The sequence below is a fragment of the Desmodus rotundus genome, chromosome 3 (genome assembly GCF_022682495.2).
Source record: "Desmodus rotundus isolate HL8 chromosome 3, HLdesRot8A.1, whole genome shotgun sequence".
Classification (NCBI taxonomy): domain Eukaryota; kingdom Metazoa; phylum Chordata; class Mammalia; order Chiroptera; family Phyllostomidae; genus Desmodus; species Desmodus rotundus.
The window spans coordinates 112,500,614-112,526,334 of record NC_071389.1 but is presented as its reverse complement, the minus strand read 5'-3'; the positions used below and the strand labels follow the sequence as shown (position 1 = coordinate 112,526,334).

At 38.1% G+C, this 25,721-nt stretch overlaps 1 protein-coding gene and 2 pseudogenes across 1 annotated transcript in view; 2 read left to right on the top strand and 1 right to left on the bottom strand.

Moving 5' to 3' along the window:
* ADIPOR2 (adiponectin receptor 2) overlaps positions 1-25,721 on the bottom strand; it is a 94,247-nt gene that overhangs the window by 52,828 nt on the left and 15,698 nt on the right. The gene's annotated exons all lie outside the window — the stretch shown is intronic.
* On the top strand, positions 6,768-7,482 carry LOC128780510 (ferritin heavy chain pseudogene; annotated as a pseudogene).
* LOC128780509 (alpha-1,2-mannosyltransferase ALG9 pseudogene) lies at positions 15,950-21,063 on the top strand (annotated as a pseudogene).

The following is a 25,721-nucleotide window of genomic DNA, read 5'->3' as shown; positions in this document are numbered from 1 at the left end:
TTGCAGCCAGAAGTGGTGGGGACTTATCTTCCAGGCACTTGAACCCTGGGGTGGGGTTCCTGGTGTGGATCTGGGACTCCTCACTCCCAAGATATCCCTCCACGTGGACGTGGGACCAATTTTTATTCACATGGGTTTGAGACTGTCACAGGTGGGCACAGGGTACCAGGTTCTCGGTGATTAGGACAAAGAATTGAACTGAACAGAGTTTATAGCAGAGGACAGGGGAACAGGCCAACTCTAAGTAGAGATTGACCTCATAGGGTGGAGGGATTCTATTCTTATAGGACAGATCCTTCCTGGCTAGTTTTGGCGGACTTTTATTGCGCATGTGCAAGTAGTTGTATTACTTCAAAGCTACTGCACATGTGGTCTCCCATGATTTCCTTGATTGGCCACCAGAGAAGGGGTCATACAATGTTACCAAACAGACCCCCCTTTTCCTGGGGTACCCTGTACTAAGTTCGCCTTGCCTGCCGCCAGGAAATTATAGCTCTCCATGTCAGAGATTGGTGAAAAGGAAAGGAATTATTTATTCAAACCAGACTTAAGAATAATGATTTAACGTCTTCATTAAAATCCCAAAATCCCTTAAAACACCCACCATCACACACAGTCCTTCCTTCCCCACCTTTGCCTGGTCTGGGGTACCATATCCCAGGAAAAGAAATAGAAGATTATGGCTCAGGTAGCCCCTGGTTCTTCCCAGTAATCCGTGCTCAGCTGGTAGGCCTCCCTTGGTTCCTGGCACCATCAGCTGTGCCGCCAGGATCTCCAGGTCTTAATCCAAAACCACAGGGCACCTTCTCGTGGTCCACCAGCAAGAGTCCTTTCACCCCCTTCCTTCCCGCAGCATCTCTCCTGCATTCTTCCAAACCTCCAAGAGAAAGCTCTGCATCACTGCTACATCTTGCTTTTCAGCTTCCTAAGCTGCGTGGCAAAGGAAGACCCAAAGCTGAAAGGTTCTCCCCTGCTAAAGCCATATGGTTCTTCTCTGCAAAAGCCGTGTGGTGATTCTTGTCATGGCTGCCACCCCTGGGTTTAAATCCTAGCGCCAATCTTCCTCTGCAGCCCCATTTCTGACTCCTCCCACAATCAGCTACACTTGCCAGCATTCCCATATTTTTCCAGCTTTTCTGGGCTGCCACAGTAAGCCCAGGCAGGTGTGGCCCCATGACGTGGAGCCAATCATCTCTGAGCTCTTACGCAGGCTCTGTAACCAGGGGGAGTTGCCTCCCAGTTACATCCTGGGTGGAAGTTACCCCCATCTCCCTGGCTCAAAGCATGGCCACAGCTATTGAACATATGTATGAAATCAGTTAAAGGTTATAGATATGTTAAATGACCGTTCTAGAGGTTATCTACAAACTGTTGTATGCAAAACAACTCTCGATGGCCCTGCTCTATGTGTCCCATCCCCCAGTTCAGACTTGTGGGGGTGAGACATTCATCCCATATTTTTAATATTTCCTAGATACCCTAAGTTCTGGACCCCATTACAAATTATTCTTTTTGGGGCCCTCTGGATGCACCATCTTACAAGACCAACCCATTCCACATCTGTACCCCTCCTACCAGTCTGGATGAATGTGGTTTCTTTAATTCTGTAGTTGTCAGACTTCCATTCAACTCAATTTCATGGTTGTCAGACTTGCATTCAGCTCGATTTCTGATGTTCCTGAGTGATGGCTGTTGTATATTTCAGTTGTAACTTTGGTTCAGAGGCCAGTGCTCAATCCATTGAGCCACACCAGCCAGGGCTCAGTTGTAACTTTGATGTGGTTGTGCCAAGAGGCGAGCCATTCTGCCTATTCCACCATGTTGACCAGTAATAAGATGTCAATTCTCCCCAAATTCTATAGGTTTAATTCAATTCCTATCAAGATCCTAGGAAGGATTTTTGTAGATAAAGGCAAGTTTATTATAAAATGTACAGGGCAACAGCCCAGAATAGCTAAAATAATGAAGTGGAAACAATCCCTTGGGAGCTGGGAAGGAGGGAGGGAGGGAAGGAGAAGGACCTCCACCTAAATAAACCTCATACCCTATATGAACATTAACTCAAAATGGATCATGGCACTGGTAGGGTAGCTCAGTTCTTTAGAGCATCATCCCAATAGACCAAGGTTGTAGTTTGATCCCTGGTCAGGGCACATACAAGAAACCAATGAAGGCATAAATAAGTGGAACAACAAACAGATGTCTGCCTCTCTCAAATCAATAAAATAAAATGTTTAATGGATCATGAACTGAAATGTAAAATGTAAACTACAAAACTTTTATTAGAAACAGAGGAGAAAATCATCAGGATCTACAGCTATGCAAAGAGTACTGAGGCTTGACACCAAAAGCATGATCCATAATAAGGAAAAAATGATAAATTGGGCTTCATCCAAATTAATTTTACTGTGAAACACCAAGAAGTTGGAAAGACAAGTTGCAAACTAAGAAAAGTGCTTGTAAATCACATATCCAACAAAAGACTATTATCTAAACTATATAAAGAACTCTCAAAATTCAATAGTAAGAAAACTAATCCAACTAGAAAATGGACAAATGACATGAACAGACATTTCACTAAAGGGCATACACAGATGGCAAATAATCACACACACAAAAAAATGTTCAACATCATTAGCCATCAGGGAAATCCAAATTAAAACCACAATGAAATATCACCACAAACCTAATTAAAACAGCTAAAATAAAAAACAGTAACAGCAAGAAAATGACTTCTGCCATGACAGTGTACAGAGCTCCACTGTCTAAATAAAACTCTACATTTTTATCTGCTCCCCAGTGAAACTGATAAAAACTATTTTTTTAAGGATTAAAAGCCTCTGGAGACAGTCTTAAAGATGAACAACAAATAAACATTCAAGAATGAACCCAAATGGCTCTCTTCCTTCTAGACTCCTCCTGACTCCATGAGGCAGAGACTACACACCAGACTCTGGCTGCCAAAAACACAGGGCTCTCTCTGACCCCAGTACCCAGACAGAGGGGTTTCTTCCCTATAAGAAGTGTCTGTCAGTATTTCTCAGTCTGCCTCAGCTGTTGTTGTTGATGCTAAGTCCCAAATAAGCACAGTTCAGAGTAGGGGCTCCCTTCTCCCTAGCAGCCCCACTTGTGGAACTGAGGCACTCCCTTGACCACGGTATCCTCAGAATTGCAGGGTGTTGACCATTCTTTATCCATCTTGGTGGTTCTACACCAGGAGAAGCAAGCAGAGAGGACCCATGGCCCCTCCAGGCACTCAGCTCCTAGAATGAGGCTGTCACTCTAAGAAACTTGTCAGTGTCCCCATTCTCACATCTCTGGAGCCGTACTTCAGAGATTTTCGTGGGGAGAAGGGGCAGGGGAAGAAGGTGAGCACAGTAACATCTAATTTCTTCCCAAAGGACCTAACTTATTTGCAAAACAAGGTGAAGAAGCTCAAGTCAAAGGCATTTTAAAGAACGGTGGATATTTTGGTAAAAAGCAATTGGGAAGAGACCAAGAAAAAAGCTAAACTTCAGGCAGGTTAGTTTGCAGAAGAGTATTAGAGAGTAAAACTGTTGCTCTGTCCTGGTGTCAGAACAAAAATTAAACACTAACCTCAAAAACTACTCCTTCAAAGCAGCCAGAATTTCCTGGTATTAGTCTGCAGAACAATCTATGGCCTGGTACATTCTTAAAAATCAATATAGCAATCAGCTGGCAATTAATTATTGGAGTTTAACAGCTAGGTGTAGTCAGGGAAAGAGAGCACGAGAGCCCAACCAAAAACATTATCATCTCACCCTATAGGCATTTCTAAAACAATACCTCCCTGAGGAACAATATCGGAAACTGAAACCTAGACAGACTTCACTAAAACAATCCAGTCATTCATTAAACAAATAAGCAGACAAGTAGAATAACAAACCCTGGAGAAGGGGGGCCAGTACCTACAGTTACTACAATGTATTATCTAAAATGTCCAGTATCCAACAAAATATTAAGAGGGAAGCAAAGAAACAGTATAGTATATCCATACACTCAGGGAAAATAAAAACAGACAATAAAGATGATCAAAAGGTACAAACTTCCAGTTATAAAATAAATAAGTCCTAGAGATGTGATATGCAGCATGTTAACGATAGTTAATAATACTGTATTGTATACTTGAGTACCATGGAATAAAACAACTGGTAGAAGCCCAGAATAAATAAAAGCCAAGAGAATAAATCTTAAAAAGTTTTCACCAGAAGAAAATAATTTGTAACAAAGTGTGGGAAAAAATAAAAAGGCAACATAAATGCCTGTAACAGACACCAGACATTGGACTTATCAGAAACAATTTTAAAGTAGCCATTATAAACACGTTCACAACTAAAGGAAACCATGAAGAAGTGAAGGGCCCTGGCTGATGAGGCACAGCGGATTGAGTACCAGCCTACAAACTGAAAGGTCACTGGTTCGATTCCCTGTCAGGGCACGGATTGTGGGCCACGTCTGCAGCTAAAGGCATGCAAGAGGCAACTGACTGATCTCGTTCATCGTCAATGTTTCTCTCCCTCTTTTTCTCCCTTCTCTCTCTCTGAAAATAAATAAATAAAATCTTTAGAAAAAAATTTTTTAAAAAGTGAAGGGAGATATGACAACAATGTCACATCAGACAGATAATTATCAATAAAGACAGCAATTAGAATAAAGAACCAAGTGGAAAGTAATGGGGTTGAAAAGTATAACTAGATTTTAAAATAGAAGGGCTCAACAAACTGCAGAAGAAAGAATAAGCAAACTTAAGAGATAGACTGATGAAAGATTATGCAAGCCAGAAAACAGAGAAAAAACAATGGACTAAAATGCTGAGAACTTCAGAGGTATGCGAGAACCATTCGGCACATCAACATCTGCATAATGGCAGCACCAAAAGGAGAGGGAAGAAGAGAAAAAATATTCAAAGAAATAATGTCAGAAAACTTTGAAAATGTATTCAAAACAATAAACTACACACCCAGGAAATTCAATAAATTCCAACAAGAATAAAAGCAAAGACATTCTGCCCTGACCAGTGCAGCTCAGTTGGTTGGGCATTGTTCTGCAAAGCAAAAGGCCACTCGTTCAATTCCCAGTCAGGCAACATGCCTGGGTTGTGGGGGTTGGTCCCAAGTCCAGGTGTATGGGAGAGGCAACCAACTGATGTTTCTCTCTTATGTCAATGTTTCTCTCCCTCTCTCTCTTCCTCTCCCTCTAAAAATAAATAAATAAAACCTTTATTTAAGAAAAAAGCAAAGACACCTACAGACACTTCATATTAAAAATGTTAAAAGTGAAACACCATGTGAAAATTCTAAAAATAGCAAGAAAACTAGTTATTTACAAGGGCACCCAGGGGGGTTAACAGTTGACTTCTGACCAGAAACAATGAGGCAGTCAGGAGGCAATCAGATAATATACTCAAAGGAAAAAAATTGTGAACCAAGCATCTTATACCCAGAAAAGTTTATCTTTCAAAAATTGTGAAATACTTTCTAAAATTGGGGGAGAGGAAAGAATATGAATGAATAAATTTGTTACTGGCAGACCTGTCTTAAAAATATTAGAGAATTCTAGGAAGATGGCAGATAGAACACCTTGGGAATCTGTCTGCCCACCTAACAACTGCACTGGCAGAATATGTAACAATTTTGGAATTTTGTGGAGTCTGTTGAAAGCTTGCGACTTCCAGGGATAACTGGAACTGGAAATTGTTAAAATTGGTCAATTTCAGCTTTTAGCATAGTCCCTACCTCCAGCCAGGCACACAGTGGTACATCAGCTCCTGGAGCCACTTGCACAAAGCTTTCAGGAGCTAGGGTGCTTAAAACAACCCTGTTCTCCAAATAATGGGGATCTATGCTCTGGCTGCTTCTTTTGATCCCAGAGTTACAGACAAACAGGGCAGCCATTATTGTTATACCTCCCCCAAGTGTTGCAAAATCCTCCCCATCCAGCTGAGGCGACTTCCAAAAACTTTAATGGGTAGATAACTTTTTTTTTCCCTTTTAATTTTTGCTTTTCCCCTTTGAGGAATTAAGACATTAAAGACTAGAATATTCAAAACAACTACATATATGGATAAAATTAAAAAGTGACAGTGCAGGCCCAAAGAGAGGCTCCCAAAGGATGTAAGAAGACATTAAGTTTATACCTCAGGACAGAGACAGAATGCAGCAATAAAAGAACTAACAATAACAACAACAACAACAACAACAACAACAAAACCCACAAACCTTAGGGGAAGGGGAAAATCTGATTTCCAGAGTTACCACAGTATTATAGTCAAATGTCCAGTGTTCAAAACCACATCCCGCCCTGGCTGGTTTGGTTAAGTGGATTGAGCACTGGACTGTGAACCAAAGGGTCGCTGATTCGATTCAGTAATGACACATGCCTGGGTTGTGGCCCAGGTCCCCAGTTAGGGGCATGCAAGAGGCAATCAATCCATGTTTCTCTTGTGCATCAACATTTCTTCCCCTCTTTCCCACTCCCTTGCCCTCTCTCTAAAACTAAATAAATTCTTTTTTAAAGAATCACAAGACGTGCAAAGAAACAGGAAAAAAATGGTGTGACAGTCTTTGCCAAAAATCATTGTGGTTTCCTGCTTCAACAGTGCCCAGACAGAACCCAACGCTCAACTCCCATCCCAGCTAGCCATCCAAATCCAGCCTTCCACCACCTCCTCACAGTGTCCTTGCACTGGCCTAAGTCCCCTGCTACCACTCTAGCACCACGCAGCCACCTTTCCTCAGTCACCCACCATGACGACCTCGTCTACCTCACAGGTGGAGCCAGAACTACCACCAGGTTCAAAGGCCACCATCAACCATCAGATCAACCTAGAGTACTACGCTTCCTACATCTACCTGTCCATGTCTTACCTTTTTGACCACAATGATGGGGCTTTCAAGAACTTTGCCAAATATTTTCTTCACCAACCTCATGAGGACAGGGAATGTGCTGAGAAACTGATGAAGCCGCAGAATGAACAAAGTGGCCGAATCTTCCTTCAGAATACCAAGAAACCACACTGTGATGACTGGCAGAATGAGCTTAATGTAATGGAGTGTGCATTATACTTGGGAAAAAGTGTGAATCAGTCACTACTGGACTTGTACAAACTGGCCACAGACAAAAAATGACCCTCACTGTATGACTTCATTGACAGTACCTGAATGAGCAAGTGAAAGTCACCCAGGAAGTGGGTGACAATGTAAGCAGCTTGCACAGGCTAGGGACCCCTGAAATTGGCATGGCAGAGTATCTTTCTGACAAACACCCTGGGAGACAATGAAGACAGCTCAGGCTTAGGCTGCTTGCCATAGCCAGGGGGGTGATTTCCCTGGTCACCAAAGCAATACATGCATGTTGGAGTTACCTTTACCTTTTCTATAACTTATGCCAAATCATCCACTTGTATTCTTTCATTTGCACCATTCCTTCAAATAAAGTAATTTGGTAGCCGCCCCCCCCCCCCCCAAAAGAAACAGGACATGTGGCCCATTTGAAGGGAAAAAGGTCAACAGAAACTACTGTGAAAAGCACTAAATGGCTCATGTATTAGTCAAAAACTTCCTTTAAAGCAACTGTCTTTAAAAATGCTCAAGGAACTAAAGGAAGATGTGGATATGGAAAAAGCCAAGAAAACAATGTGTGAACAAAATGGAAATATCAGTAAAGAGATAGAAAACCTTAAAAGAAACCAAGAAGAAATTCTGGAGATGTAAAGTACAATAACTGAAATGAAAAAATTCACTTTCTATGGAACACCATTCAGTGGACTAAAATATGCATCATAGGGACATCTGGAAATAACATAAAAAATATTGAATGTAATTGTAATTTAAAAAAATACATTTAAAAAATATAGGGATCACAAAAGAAGAAGAGAAAAAGAGGCAAAGAAGATATGTAAAGTAATAGGCTAAAAACTTATCAATTTTAATTAAAGACCTAAATATAAACATGTAAGAAGCTTAAAAAACTACATGTAAGATGAATTCAGAGATGCACACCAACACACACTATAAGAAACTTTCAAAAGACAAAGAACAAACCTTTAAAGCAGCAATAACTGATACCACAGAAATAAAAAGGATCATATGAAGACTATGAACAATTATACATCAACAAACTGGATAACCTAAAAGAAATGGATAAATTCTCAGAATCATACACCATACGAAGACTAAATCATGAAGAAATAGAAAATATGAACAGACCAATAACAAGGAGATTGGCACAGTAATCAAACATCTTCCAACCCCAAAAAAGGCCCACAATCAAATGGCTTCACTGGTGAATTCTACCAAACATTCAAAGAAGAATTAATGCCAATTCTTCTCAACCTCTCCCAAAAAAATCAAAGAGGAAGAAACACTTCCAAAATCATTTTACAGAGCCAGCAATATCCTGGTACCAAAGCCACTACAAGGACAAGGACACTACAAGAAAAGAATTATAGGCTAATATCCCTGACGAACATAGATGCAAAAAAATCCTCAACAAAACACTTTTAGCAAGCCTAATTCAAATGGCACATTAAAGGGATCATATCCCATAATCACTTGCAGTTATGGATGCAAGGTTGGTTCAACATGCGAAATCAATAAATGTGATGTACTACACTAACAGAATGTGATCATCATTCATTTGAACATAAGGTCATCTCAAGAGATGCGGAAAAGGCATTTAACAAAGTTCAACACCCTTTCGTGATAAAAACTCAACAAGTTTAGCAAAAATGTACCCTAATATAATAAAGGCCATATAAGACAAGTCTGCACTTAACATCATACTCAACAGTAAAAAGCTGAAAGCTTTACCTCTCAGATCAGGATCTAGACAAGGAGGTCTTGTGGTAACTAGTAACTAGATATCTTGACTCCCAAGTCAAATGTACCAGATTGCCTTCCTAACAGGAAATTTAAATTCCCACTTCTTAGATTCACTTCCCCTTCAAATAATGCAGTCATCCCTAGAGGCCCAAGGGGGATTGGTTCTAGGACCCCTACACATACTAACATCCAAGGATGCTCAAGTCCCTTATTATAAAATGACACAGCATTTGCATATAACCTATGCATATCCTCTGATATACTTTAAATCACCCATAAATTACTAATAGTACCTAAATCTATGTAAAAATGTGTTACACTGTATTCTTTATGAAATAATGCCAAAAAGTAAAAAGTCTGTACAGATGCAACTATTGTAAGCCAATCAGCAACAAGGAACCCATGGATACAGAGGGCCAACTACTGCATAAGGCAAACTTATCATATTACTTAAAAGCACCAAGGCTGTTTAAATGGTACCTCAAAATCAATTTTTCATCTGAACAAATTGCTAGCTTAATTGTTAGACACCTCCAGTCTAAAAATCTACCTCTATTACAGGAAAGGTGTTTTTTAAAAACCAATGGCTCGTATCTTCCATGAGAGCAAGGACTTCTGTTTCGTTCACTGCTGAAACCCAAATTACAACAGATACATAGTAGACATTCAAAAAAGTTTCCTGAATAGATGAATAAATGTTCCATTCTCTAAGGGGGGAACGGAAGAAAAGAAAAGGAATTAAAATTATTTATTTAATCATACTTAAATTGGGATTCTTGCCAAGATAGATTAGTACAATGTATTACTTCACCTATTTTGCGACTTTAATTTTTATGTTGTCCTCAATTTTAAAGAGTAGGCAAAGCTATGGACACAGTATGGTAGTTCCTCAAAAAATTAAAAACAAAATTACTATATGATCTAACAATTCTACTTCTGAGTATACACATAAAAGAACTGAAAGCAGTCTTAAAGAGACACTTATATACTCACGTTCATAATAGCATTATTCACAGTAGCTAAAATGTGGAGCAACCCAAGTGCTATCAATGGATGAACAGTTGAACCAAATATGGTCTATACATACAATATTATTCTGCCTAAAAAAGGAAGGGAATTCTAACACAAACTACAACCTGAATGAACTTTAAGGACATTATGCTAAGTGAAATAAGCCAATTATGAAAAAAAAATACTGTATGATTCCACTCATATGAAGCACTTAAAGTAGTCAAAATCTTGAGAGACATAAAGTAAAATGGTGATTGCCTTGGGCTGGCGGGAAAAGGGAGTGAGGGAGTTACTCTTTAATGGGTACAGTCTCCATTTTGCAAAATGAAAGAGTTCTGTAGATGAATGGTGTTAATGGTGGCAAAACAATATGAAATGTACATGACTCTATATTTAAAAATGTTTAACATAGTAAATTTTATGTTATGTGTATTTTATAATTTTTTTAATTGAGGGGGAGGTAATCTCAGAAACTTTCATGCTATATAATATGATTCCATTCCAAAAAGTGCCATACTCTAGGAGTCCATTACTGTATAACATTCTTAAAACAATAAAAAATATAGAAATGGAAAACAGATAGTGGTAGTCAGGAATTAAAAAAGGTATGGGAGTGAGAGGGAACTGGGTATGGCTATAACAGGACACCATGAAAGATCAAGGGAGTGACAGAATTGTTCTGTATCTTGACTATATCAATGTCAATATCATGGCTGTACTATATATAGTTCTGCAAAATTTCTACCACTGGGAGAAACTAGGTATGGTATACGGGGGATTTTTTTGATATTTCTTAGAACTGTGATTGAAACTACAATTAGCTCAAAATGAAAAGTTTAATTAAAGAAAAACAGAAAAAACAGAATACAAGTCCAGCTTCACATTATTATACATAATATTCCACACCAAAAATTAAAATGCAAGGAGTAAAAGATCGTGCACGTAATTTCCCAATAAAACATGCATACCACAATGCTAACAGCACCTAGGTACTAAAAATAATTTCCAAAAAAGTTCATTAATACATCTATCTCACCAAATGATGGCAATGATGATGATTAAGACAATAATATGTCCCTCAAAAAGTTAAACAGAATTACCATGACTCAGCAATTCCACTCCTAGGTATACCCCCAAAATAACTGAAAGCAGGGACTCAGATAGTTGGTGCACTAATATTCCCAACAGTCAAAACGTGGAAACAACACAGACATCCATGGACAGATGAATGGGTAAACAAAATGTGGTATAAACATACAGTACAATATTATCCAGCTATAAAAGAGATTAAGTTCAGATTCATGCTACGACAGTTAGAACAGAGGTTATCAGAGCTGGGGAGAGGGAGTAATGCAGAGTTATTGGTAAAGGTTAACTTTTTGTTTTAGGTGGTGGAAAAGTTTTAGCTTAGATACTGGTGACAGTTATACAGCCTTGTGAATGTACTTAATGCTACTGAAATTGTAAACTTAAAAATGGTCAAAACTGGGAGAACTAGAAAAGGGTATAGGGGGAATAAATGACAATGAAAGGAGACGACTTGACTTGGGGCAGTGAACACACAATACAATGTTCAGATGATGTATTATAGAATTGTATACCTGAAACCTGTAATTTTATTAACCAATGTCACCCCAATACAAAAGAAAAAATGGTCAACATTGTAAACTTCATGATATGTGTACTTTATCACCATAAAAGATAGTATCAGCATCCAGAACATATTTAGTGTTTATTATATGTCAGGCACTATGTCTTTTAAATAAGATACAAAAATTACCTTATTTAAAATCCTATGAAATGGGTACTATCAGAATCCCCATTTTATAGTTGAGAAAATAAAGTAAGATAGTTTGAGTAACTAACACCAATTAACAGTAATTGGAGAGCTAGAATTTGATTCCAGTCAGTCTCACTCCTGGTGCTACTTCTATAATTTTATTAATAGGTGATTAATAATAGCAAAGAAAAGCTTACTTCATTAGTTCTTATTCGGATAATAAATAAAAAGAAAAATGCCCTGGCTGGTGTGGCTCAGTGGATTGAGTGCCAGCCTACGAACCAGAAGGTTACCAGTTTGATTCCCAGTCAGGGCACATGCCTGGGTTGTGGGCCAGGTCCCCAGTGGGCAGCCATGAGAAGCAACCACACATCAATGTTTCTTTCCCTCTCTCCCTCCTTTCCCCTCTAAAAATAAATAAATAAAATATTTTAAAAAATAATAATTGTTAAAAGTCAGTAACATTAAAAATTGGTGAATAAAGGGGATAGAAAATTACTTCCAAAAACCATGCTCAGTTTAAATCCCATGGAGTCCACAGCTGATAAAGAAAAAAGATACTGAATTAAAGTTTTAAGACCTGTGAAGTAAGATAATGAAGGCTACATTTCAGTAAAATATACTCTAGTACTATACTGTCTTTTTGTCTAGTAAGCTTTTTATTGATGTAAAAAATACATTCAGAAAAGCACAAAGAGTACCCAAAGTTCTCAAAATATAAATGGTGTTTAATCAGCAAGAGACAACATTCTAGTACCCAGAGGACCCCTCTCCCCATCACTGTACAGTTTTTTAAATAAAATTATGAGACACTACTCCTTTCCTTGCCAGTTTAAAATGTGATAAAAGCCTTCCAGCAAGGTTCTCTAAAGCCGGTCAGAATTAACACATCTAGTACTTCTTCTGATAATGATTAAAAAAAGAAAAAAACTAGCTAATACTCAAAAAGAAAATGGGTATGTTTAATATCCTTGCCGGTCCCATTATTGATATAAACCAATCCATTCCTAAAAATAATCCCATTCCATTACTGGTTCAGATTTGTAGCCACTATATTTTCACTTCACACTGAAGTCTGAAAGAAGAGGTAATGAGGGACACAACATACCAACACTATCATGTAGAACATTTTGGACCACTCAGGTTTCCATTCAAGGAAAAACATGAACTTGATACCAGAAATCTCATTAACCATGTACCAACTCCAAAGACAAACTTCAGTGTGGAACAACAGGCTACACTCAAGTAATTGCAATACACAACTTTCAAGTTACCTTGAAATTGGCTACTTTCACCTTAGAGGAAACCAGTAAAATCATGAACATATTTTGCAGCCTATCCTCTGCCAGTGAATAATAATCTAATTATAGACCTAGAAAGTGATGCCACCAGACTTAAAACTACTACTATACTCCCACTCACTGTGTATTGACCAATACAAAGAGACACGACACCACTGGCTCTTAAAATTTTAAGAATTAATGCTCTTTTTTTTAGTTTTTATTTTATTTTATTCATTTCTAGAAAGAGAGGAAAGGAGGGAAAAAGAGAGGAAGAGAAACATCAATCAGTTGCCTCTCACACACCCCTAAGCCAGGGACCTGGCCTGCGACCCAGCATGTGCCCTGACTGGGAATCAAACAGCAACTTTTCAGTTCACAAGCCAGCGCTCAACCCACTGAACCACACGGCAATGCCCTAATTTTTAACAACCTCAAAGGTGATGATAGATGGTTATTAATTTTTAAGAGTTAGTTACAATCTCCAAACATGATTGTGAGGACTAAATAAGCTAATAGAGACAAAGCACCAAAATTAATTGAAATCATGCCCCGTGAGTTTGGCGGCAGAACAGGATCACTAATGAGAAATCAAAGCCTACCCAAACATCAAGCACCTTACAGTTCACCTTACGGGCAGTCACATCTGCAGATTCTGAAGTTTCTGATCATGATAAACACTAATGACAAAAGTATTTTTAAAAAACAACACAGTGTCATGACATCTTAAATTCCTGCACTTTCCTTTGTTTTTAAAGATTTTATTTATTTTTATTATTAGAGAGGAAGGGAAAGAGAGGGAGAGAAACCCTGAAGTGCAAGAGATACATCGATAGATTGCCTCTCACATGACCCCAACTGGGGACCTGGCCCACAACCCAGGCATGTGCCCAGACGGGGGAATTGAATCTGTGGCCTTTCAGTTTGCAGGCCGGTACTCAATCTACTAAGCCTCACCAGCCAGGGCATGTTTTTGATTTAAAAGAAAGGACGCATCCACATGATATTAAAAAAAAAAAATTATCAAAAGATAAATTTAACTTTTAAAGTAAATGGCTAGCCCTGGCCACGTAGCTCAGTAGGTTAGTGTTGCCCTGATATGCTATCGTAGTGGGTTCAATCCCCAATCAGTTACATACAAGAAAGCAATGAATGCATAAATAAATGAAACAATAAATCAGTATTTCTCTCCTCTCTAAAAATCAATTTAAATAATTTTTTTAGTAAATGGCCGAAGCCCTAGCTCATAATCCTATAATGAACAGGAAAAGTATGAAAATAACAAAATCTACATAAGCAATACTTAGTCTTCAAACATTAATATTAAAAATTGAACCCAATACATAATGATTTCAAAGTATGTGATGGGTTCAATTCTTTATATTACCAAATAAAAACCATTCAGTCTTTCAAATCATTCTGAAATATCTCCAGCAATGGGGACCTACAATGGCTTCTTCAAATGTTTAATCAACATAACTCTGTCAAAAGCCATCATCTGTTTTGTTCAGTTCTCCAGACAATTATGATATCCACTGGTTTGTTGCAAGTCACTATTTAATTCAAATATGACTAATCCAGACTTAATCATTCTTATTCATTTAACTTTTCCATAAAGGACCCATTGTCAAATTTCTGCTCATTTCCCGGGGTCTTTCTGGAGTCTGCCAAATTCTCTCATATCCTATCTAGAGTAAGAAGTTCAGAGTTACATTTTTTTAAATACTCTTTACAATTATGACCATGTGATGCAAAGTATACATGTAAAATACAAGACTAACACACTACCGTTGAGGCAGCTACAATAAAGTTTCTCCTAAATTTCCGAATGTTTGTTTGCATAATTTTTTCATTATTGATTTGAGAGAGAGAGACAGGAAGACATCAATTTGTTGTTCCACTTATTTATGCATTCACTGGTTACTTCTTGTATGTGCCCGACTGGAGATCAAACTGCAACCTTGGCGTATCGGGATGACGCTCTAACCAACTGAGCTACTTAGCCAGGGCCTGCATAATTTTCACTAATTGTAATGAGTCAGCTTTTTGTGTTAAATAACATTAACAATTAGCTACATGATTTGTATTGTTACCTACTAAAATTTCTCACTTTACAAGAGGAAATCAAGTCGATTCTCCCAAGGAATCTGTGACAATTTACAACTTATAAAGAATTTACAAATCTTTCATCTTGTAATCCTTTCAAAAACTTTAAGGTAGATGGGACTTGACCATGTTCATAAAAGTTCAAGGTAAATTTTGGTATAATGAAAAGTGCCCTGTATATGGTATCAAAGTAAGTGAGTCCAAATACAGGTTCCACTGCCTTGTAAATTCTTGGACTGTCATTTAACTTCCCTAGACAAAGCCTCTCTCATGTCACAAGAGGAAAAATATATACCTCAATGTTTTAAAGAGGACTGTATAAGGTATATAAAGTATCTTAACAGAAGGTACTCAAATAATTGCATCCAAGCAAGTATAATACCAAAACTCAAATCTAGGCCTAACAACTATTTTTCTGCTTGCTTTTTCACAAGAAAAGCTCTCAAAGAGGATTCTGTAGTTGCCACTTCTACTCTGAATCCTCCTCACATTCTCATTCTATCTCTCACCTCATATCTCTCTACAATCTAGCTTCTATTCCCTCTGAGAGACCACACTTGACAAGGTCATACCAATGAAATCCTTATTACCAAATCCAGAGGATACATGTCAATGATTCCCAAATATTTATCTCTGGCCCTAACCTCTCACTGAACTCCAGAATGTCACTATATCCTACCACCAAGAACAAAATCTCTATCTACATGGATGTCTGTCATCTCAAACTTAACCAAATATAACTCATGATTATCCCACCAAAACTCCTCTATCCTCTACGCTTCCCCAATTCAGTAAACTGTATTATTAATCTTCTAATTGCTCAAGAACTCCTGAGAAAAGAGACATTACCTTTTTTTTTTAAAGGTTGTATTTATTTTCAGAGAGAGGAGAAGGGAGGGAGAAAGAGAGGGAGAAAAACTTCGATGTGTGAGAGAGACATTAATCGGTTGCCTCTCGCAAAACCCTAACTGCAAACCTGGAACACAGCCCAGGCATGTGCCCAACCAGGAATCAAACTGGCAACCTTTAGGTTCCCAGGCCAGCGCTCAAACCACTTAGCCACACCAGCCAGGGAACCTGTCTTCTCTCCTATATTCCCAACACCTAAAATAGCAACTAGCACATAGTAGGTGTATTCAGTAAATATTAAGCAAATATATGAATAAGGAATTACTGCTCACGCTTCAAGAATAAATTCAGGAGCAAAAATTAATTTCCCTGACCCCTCAGATTCTTAACACTCCTTTCTTCTCATTTATTAATGTTTCTATTATAATACCTGTGCTGCCTATGGTAAGTCACCAACAGCTACTATTATAGGAAGTTGGTGACTGCATCACTCAACATTCTTTTATATATAATGTTTATACTCCACATGGACCTGATCTTTATAGTACAGAACCCTAGGATTTCTATTTAGTTAGTGGATTTCTGAATTTTAATGTAGTCTTTGCTTTGGCTCTCCTGGTCTTACCACTGACTTCTCTTATGGAATATCTACTGCAAAGATTTTATATTCACAATTTAGGCTACTCATATTGGCTTACTTTGGCTCCAATGTGTGTATGTGGTTTATAATTTTCTTCAGCCTCATAAAGAAGAGAGATTTCTTTTTTCTTGTATATCCACTTATATGTCTCTCTGGTGCTGTGGCCCTTCCTGCACTTCAAAAATGTTACTTCATGTTTCAGTGACACCGCCTGGAGCATTACACTGTACACTCAAATCACCTGGTGTTAGAAACACTCTTCCTGTTTGGACTCTTATCCGTTTCTCTCTGTGTGTCACTCTTCAGAGGGTATCATGGGCCATTTGATTTGTACCCAGAATTTTACCAAACTGCTATAGACCCAACCATCCACAATGTCTCAGAAGGCCAGCCTATTAATGTCTCTGTAGGAGAAGAGTGACATCAATTTTCTAGCTTCAGTTCATTCCATCAGAGTTCAGGGGCCAGTTACCAAAACCTCTTGCGGAGAGACCACTGGCCACCTAGATTGTTCCTACTGACAAGAATGACCAGAACCTAGAGGGGCGATCCAGGTATATTGACATCAGTAAATTTAGTGACACCATTATTTAGTGGTTTTGGACACCATGAGAGAAATACCCAGGGAGTCAAAATAATCATCCAATAGAGAAGAATGAATCAGCTAGGCCTATAGACCATTCCTTGGTGCTTCTAGATCTTCAAAGCTGCTGGGGGCATTTTATGGCCCTGTGCCCTTCCAGTCAGATTAGTATAGAGTGTATACAAACTACAACATCCCCAGAAGGCAAAACAGATCAGGAAGAAACATGAAGGTTAGCAACATACATGGCCGCAAAGGACAAACAAAGATCCTGTTCTGGTGATTCCACTGACAGGACTCCCTCCAAGTCATCGCTTGTAACATTTATAATAAAGGTCATCAAACACACACTCAAATTATTAATAGCTTTTGTAAATATTTCAATAATTACATATTTCTACTTTATGCTTCCACTGTAACTTATTAAACTACTTTTCTAATATTAAACATTCAGGCTACATCTAATGTCTTGGATCCATAAATCTTTGTCCACATTATGTAGTATGCTATCACTTTTATAAAAGGAGAAAAATAAGGAAGGACAGAGATGGCTTAGAGGTGGGAGTGGGAGATTTCATTATATACATTTTTATATCTTTGGAATTTTGTACCATGTGAATGCATTATCGATTCAAAATAGGAAATAAAAATAAAATATCAAATATGTGATATTTTTATTGACTTTATTGGGGTGACATTGGTTAATAAAACCACACAAGTTTCAAGTATACAACTCAAAAAATATTATCTGCATACTCAATTTAAATACCAAGCACCAGTCTTGTGTAAAGGTATTAAGGTATGGGCCAAGGGCAGCCAAGGATGCGCAAAAGGACCAGTGCCCCAATTACAGCACCTCTGACATAACTGAATGATGTCCTCACTGAACCTTGCCTACAATCTAGTTGTTATTTATCATTTCAAAAATTGCAAAATCAGCCCTGGCTGGTGTGGCTCAGTGGATTGAGTGCCAGTCTGTAAACTAAAAGGTTGTCAATTCGATTCCCTATCAGGGCACATGCCTGGGCTGTGGGCCAGGTCCCCAGCTAGGAGCATGCGAGAGGCAACCAGTTGGTGTATCTCTCACACATTGATGTTTTCCTCCTGTCTTTTTCTCCCTCCCTTCCCCCTCTCAAAAAATAAATAAAATCTTTTTTAAAAAAGCTGCAAAATCATTTTTATTACCAATAAAAATATAGCTTAAGAATAGTATTTTGAAAATATAAGTTTTTAAAACATGTCATAATAAATCTCTCTAAACATATCTCTATTGAAAACTTTGATTTTTTTTCTATAATACACAATGAAAGGATCATTCACTTGTTTATTCAAAGACAGCAAGTCTCTATCACTTAAGATAACATTTTCTTCTGTTCGACCTAAATCTTCAGGTCAATCTTTTTCTTCAAAACAAATCTTAAAAAAGAGTTTATTGACTCAGAAAACCCTATCTATTAACATTCGAAATGTTCTGACCTGGAGTGTCATCTCTTAAAATCTTAGAATCTATTTGTAAAAGCAGTTTTGGATTCATTTGGAATACCCAATCCTTGAAATATTTTTTAAAAAATGAAAATAAAACATCTTAGGGTCAGGAAGCCTTCTTTAGAATCAATACTTCTATCTACAATGCAAAGGAGGAGCTCAAAAATTTTTGCTGAATGATGATGAGAAGAAAGTGGATAAAAACAGCTAACAGGCACCGAGTGCTTAAAGAACATTCCCCATGGATTCTCCCTTTTAATCCCTACGTCAATCCTGGTAGTAGATTAGTTCCTCCATTTTGAAATGATAAAACACCCAGAGAAGTTGCCTGAGTTAACTATGTTAATAAATGGCAAACTAATCTATCTAATCCAGTGGTCCCCAACCTTTTTGGCATCAGGGACCGTTTTCGTGGAAGACAACTTTTCCACAGAACACGGTTGGGGGGATGGTTTCAGGATGATTAAAGAGTATTACATTCAAGCTCATCTCCTGCTGTGGGGACCTGTTCCTAAGAGGCCTGGACCAGTACCAGTCCATGGCCTGGAGGCTGGGGTTAGGCAGACTAGCCTAACACCCAAGTCACTGCTCTTATCCACAACCCCCTATGTTTGAATCATAAACTGTTCTCAAATGCATGAGAGCACCTTGTACTTTATAACAATGTTGTAAATATTTAGAAATGGTAAAGAAATGGAGAACATGAAGCCTTGCTATACACCAGAAGCAATAAAACAATTTATTAAAATTGGAATTCTTCCCATTCAGAACATTTATGAGTAGAAAAATGACAATAAAACAAAACTGATAACTGAAAAAAATATTTAACTCATAAAATGGGAGAAGTTCCCAACATATGCTACTGATACAGTTCTTTAAAAAAAATGTTATAGTTGTCCTGGCCAGGTAGCTCAGTTGCTTAGAGTGTTATCCCAACACACCAAGGCTGTGGTTTTGATCCCTAATCAGGGCACATGCAAGAATCAGCCAATGAATATATAAATAAGTGGAACAAATTGATATTTTTCTTTCTCTCTCTTAAATCAGTAAGTTAAATGGTTTTTAATTATATAATGGACAACTGAGAAGGAACAACATCTAGATTTTTAAAGACAGACATTCTCAAGCCTTCTGCTCATAAAATATTAACTGCTTATAAGCACAAAAACATTTCAAATCAAATAGTTTATTTTAAAGATATAAAGACAGGCAACACTTTGTATCATGTATACTACTTCTTTTCCCTAGCATAAAGTAGGCCAACTTTTAAGTAAAATCACATGGAACCTGTTCTATCTTACTAACCCCACACCAGTGACCAACTTTATTCAGAAGAAACCAAGCAAATCTTATCATTAAGAAAGCCAATGAAAGCCTACCATACACTGCTGGTTTCATTTACCATTGGGGAAATACCCAATGGGAATCTTCCTGTAAAGATTTCCAAAGTGATTAAAAAAAAAAATGCAAACCCTAATTTGCTGAGGGCCTGCATTAGGCCTACTAGAAATCAACTTCACCATTAGCCACTGAAAAAAAAATCCTTCAACAATGTTTGTCAAAATTCAAAGAGCCCTGGCAGGTGTGGCTCAGTGGATTAAGTGCCAACCTGTGAACCAAAAGATCGTCAGTTTGATTCTCAGTCGGGGCACATGCCTGGGTTGCTGGCCAGGTCCCCAGTTGGGGGCATGTCAGAGGCAACCAATTGATAGTTTCTCTCCCTCCCTTCCCCTCGCTCTAAAACTAAATAAAATCTTTAAAATTTTTTTCAAATAATTGTACATCTAAAGAGGGTAAATTTTACTGAGTGTAAACTGTACTCAATAAACCTGACTTTTTAAAAGTCTGACAAATACCATAAACACTCCAAAAATAATTTTTTCATTCTCAATTTAAAAAAAATATCTGTTTTATCACATCTCCAAAAGTACAAAGCCAACTTCTAAGGCTTTAAAAAACAAGGGGTTAGAGAAAAATAATGAACTTTCTCTTAATTTTTAAGTTATAGGACTCCTATGATATGGCCATCTCAAAATAATTTGTCTTTCAAGAACTTGAATTGTCTCAACTGCATTCAATTCAAAGTCACTCACTCTATACAATCACTAAGTATTGTTATGAAAGAACTATATGTGATATGGCAGTTTAAAACTCTAAGAAAAAAAGATTTTAAACCTACATTTTATCATTCAACATGAGAAATCACATGAAATCAAATGCCCCAAGCTCATACCACATGAGCTACAAATCAATTCCATGAAAAGCAGATGGAGGAGTAAAATGATGCTATTACTATATTACAGAAAGTGAAGATATTTTCTAATTTATCTATAAGAAGCTGACTGCATTCAAATAAAATTGAAGTCAGTTTCAAGCATGACAGAGTAATAAAATTAAGCTAACCATTTAACAAACATTTATTATATACTTGTTCTGTGCCAGGCACTGTTCTAGGAACTGATAACAATTCAGCAATTAACATTAACAAGTTAATGTTTTATTTTACATTAAACATTCCACTGACTGGTATAGCTCAGTGGATTGAGCATGGGCTGCGTAGCAAAGGGTCACCAGTTCAATTCCCAGTTAGAACACATGCCTGGGTTGTGGGCCAGGTCCCCAGTAGGGGGGCGTGTGAGAGGCAAACACACATTGATATCTCTTTCTCCTTCCTTTCCCCTCTCTCTAAAAATAAATAAATAAAATCTTAAAAACAAACAAAATATATTCCATTTTACTAAATGTTTTCTTTCCAATACAAATACACAAAAATAATAAAGCTTACATAGTGAAGTTATTCAGTCCCTAGTACCTTCAGAGACTCAGTGGAATTCCAACCAAATTCAAACATGTGTCCTGAGCAATAAAATGTAGTCCTCAATCCACAGGGGATACATTCTAAGACCCCCAGTGGACACCTGAAATCACGGACAGTAATGAAACCTGAAACCTATGTATACTATGCTTTTTTCTATATATACATACATACCTATGGAAAAGCTTAACTTATAAATTGGGCACATTAAGAGATTAATATTAATAACGTAAGAAACTTGCAAACACAATATATGACTAAGCCATTCTACTAAAAAGGTACTCAAGAGAAATAAAAACATAAGTTCACAAAAAGACTTTGACAAGAAAATTTCATTTTTTTAATTTGTATTTTATTTACTAATTTTTATTATTTTAAAGATTTGATTTTATTTCATTTTTTAGAAGGAGGGGAAGGGAGGGAGAAAGAGAGGGAGAGAAACATCAATGTGTGGTTGCCTCTCATGTGTCCCCAACTGGGGACCTGGCCTGCAATCCAGGCATGTGCCCTGACTGGGAATTGAACCAGCAACCCTTCGGTTCTTGGGCCCACACTCAATCCACTGAGCTACACCAGCCAGGGCACAAGAAAAATGTCTGAAATGTCCTAAATTAAATTTCAGCAGGCTGGAGGGTAAAAGGAGGAGGCAACAGGTTGGTTAATCAGTTAACAGAGCCACAGGTCAAAACCTCATTCCTGAATATACATTAAAATTTTGAATCAACCTCCAGAGGACTATCTAAGTTTTTTTTGTGCTTTTTTTTTTAAAGCCAACCCCCACATGCCACAGCATCTTGCTTAAGAAACATGAACTTTCAGGACTCTTGACCACAACCAATAAAGAAGTCTTCTTTATAGATTAACTACCTATCCTGAACTGCCCCCACCTCACCTTTTCCCACCCTTCTTACCTACAGCCAATGTAAACTGTTTCAAAACAACTTACTGTATTTTGATGTGTATAGTACACATTTTTGCACAATTTTTTAAAAAGATTTTATTTATTTATTTTTAGACAGAGGGGAAGGAAGGGACAATGTGTGGTTGCCTCACATATGTCCCCCACCCGGAACCTGGCCCGAAACTAGGCATGTGCCCTGATGGGAATCGAACCAGTGATCTTTTGGTTTACAGGCTGGTACTCAATCCACTGAGCCACAACAGCCAGGGCTTTTGCACAAATTTTTGAGGGAAAAATAAGGATGCTTTCTTATACATGCGTAGACCTAATTTCATACCTATATAAATGTTTTTAATTTTTACTTATGCTTATGTGGTAAAAGTATAACTCTAGAAAGCAGTAACAATATCATGAAAAATAACACCCTGGCCTAGGTTTTGTTTCTAAATATAAATTAATTAATTAATTAAAAAATTAAATTAGAAGATTTTTTTCCTCAAAGTTTGGGCCAAAAACATGGGTGCGCACTATACATGGGAGTGCATTATACATAGCAAAATACTGTACATCTTTCTTAAAAAAAAATAGAAGGAAAAAAGAAAAACATAGAATACCTTGTAAATAACTATCTGTAGGCCTTATAGCAACTCTTCTCAGACTAAAAATGCAATAAAAACCCTTTCAAGAGGAAAGAAAAATAAGTTTCCATTTTTTTTTTTAAGATTTTATTTTTTTTAGAGAGGGGAAGGGAGAGAGAAACACAGGGAGAGAAATACCAAAGTGAGAGAGAAACATCCATCAGTTGCGTCAGTTGCCTCTTATACATGCCCCAACTGTGGGCCCAACCTGCAACCCAGGCATGTTCCCTAACCAGGAATCAAACCAGTGACGTTTCACTGCAGGATGACACCCAACCAACTAAGCCACACTGGTCATGAAAGTTTTCATTCTTAAACTAACTGATTTACAGTGGTTTCTAAGAAACAGTTAAGAACATTAAGACTCATATTTACATACTGAATTCTCCTAAAATCAAAATGAAGTCTCAAACTTCAGAACATATATATATGATAATAGCAACTGGATGACTAAATACATGTAAGTATTATTAAGTTTTAACTATCAAATGTCAATCTAATAGCTTCTTACCTAGTTTCCAAAGTCTGTAAATATTAACCAGCAATGAAAGAAAGAGAAAAGAACCCAGCAATCTTATTTCCTCATCAAACTATATCCTCAAAATGTCTGGAACTCAGATTCTACATAAAAAGTCTCTGAGAAGCAACAAGCTCACACCTGTAGGGGCTCCATGCAGCTGCATGCACCAACTCCTGCTCCAGCCACGTGCAACCCTGTAGCCTCATGGTGACCTACACTCGTGTGGGACATGGGTGACAGCCTCACCCCAGTTTCTGATGGAGAAAAAGGAAAGCCACCAAGGCTGGATACAGCATGCCCCCCACAGGCCTGACTCAGAAAAATCACAAGATGGAAGTGCAGGTAAAGACGGCTGGCCTCCTGGCTCACCTCCTTGCACAATCACAGCAAAAATTACAACTGAACTACAAAACAACTATCACCCAGAACCATTGGAAAATCGAGCCCAATGGAAGTCCGACAACCAAGGAATTAAAGAAATCACATCCATTCAGATGGGTAGGAGGAGCAGAGAAGTGGACACGTGGAACGAGAGGTGTCCTTGCTTTTACCCACATGTAGTGGGTAAAAATTGGGAGGGAAACCTCAGGAGCAAGGGATCCGAGCCCTACACCAGACCACTCAGCCCAGGGATCCAGCACCAGGAAGATAAGGCCCCATAACTTCTGGCTCTAAGAACCAGTGGGGGGTTGGGGTGGTGGGAGAAACTGTGGGATTCTCAGGCATCTCCTCTGAAAGGGCCCGCCATGGACTTTGGACTTAAGCAGACTCACATCCTCTGGGCTCCAGCACTGGGGTAGCAGCTGGAAGTGTACCAGTGGTATACGGGGAGAAAGTCAAGTGTCTGGCATCAGGGCAAATGCCAGGGGACAGCCTCCTCCCAGAAAAAACTCCAGAGGTCAAGCAGCGGCCATTGTCCCTTTTCTGAGCCCTGCCACACACAAAGCCACAGAGCGGAGACACCATATCTGAGACTCCATCAACCTGGTTCACGTGGGTTGCGCCATCCTGGTGATTACCTAAGGCTCCATCCCATCCAACCTATGGGTGTGCTTTTAAATAGTAGAGCACATTACTAAGACAGGAAGTCAAAGCAGATCTACCTAATACATAGAAACAAACACAAGGAGGCTGCCAAAATGAGGAGACAAAGAAACATGGCCCAAATGAAAGAACGGAATAAAACCCCAGAAAAAGAACTAAACAAAATGGAGATAAGCAATCTATCAGATGCAGAGTCCAAAACACTGGTTATTAGGATGCTCAAGGAACTCATTGGGCACTGCAACAGCATAAAAAAGACCCATACAGAAATGAAGGTTACACTAAAATAAAGAAAAATTTACAGTGGAGTGGACGAAGCTGAGAATGAAATCAGTGATTTAGAACAGGGGTGTCAAACTCATTTTCACCAGGGGCCACATCAGTCTCGCAGTTGCCTTCAAAGGGCTGAATGTAATTTTTTTAGGAGTGTATAAATATAACTACTCCTTAACTAGGGGCAAGGAGCTCTGCACTGCCATGAGGTAGAAACAAGGTGCTAGGCCGGATAAAACAAGGTGGATGGCCAGATTCAGCCCATGGGCCTTGTGTTTGCCACCTGTGATTTAGAACATAAGAAAAACATACAATCAGAACAGCAGGAAGAAAAAAAGAATAAAAAAAAAAACAAGCATAGGGTAAGGAGCCTCTGGGACAACTTCAAAACCTATCAACATTCAAATCACAGAGGTGCCAGAAGAAGAGAAAGAACAAGACATTAAAAACTTATTTGAAAAAATAATGAAAGAAAACTTCCCTATTTGGTGAAGGAAATAGATATCCAAGTTCAGGGAACACAGAGTCCCAAACAAGATGGATGCAAAGAGGACCACACCAAGACACATAATAATTAAATGCCAAAGGTTAAAGATAAAGAGAATCTTAAAGGCAGCAAGAAAAAAGCAGAGAGTTACCTACAAAGGAATTCCCATAATACTTACTGTCAGCTGATTTCTCAAAAGAAACTTTGCAGGTAAGAAGGGACTGACAAAAAATATTGAAAGTGATGAAAAGCAAGGACATACAACCTTGGATTTTTTTTTTTGCTGGATTATTCTATACAGCAAAGCTATCATTTAGAATCAAAGGGCAAATAAAGTGCTTCCCAGGCAAGGCAAAGCTAAAGGAGTTCATCATCGCCAAACCATTATTATATGAAATGTTTAAAGGGACTTATTTAAGAAAAAGATTAAAACTATGAACATTAAAATAATAAATTCACAACTATT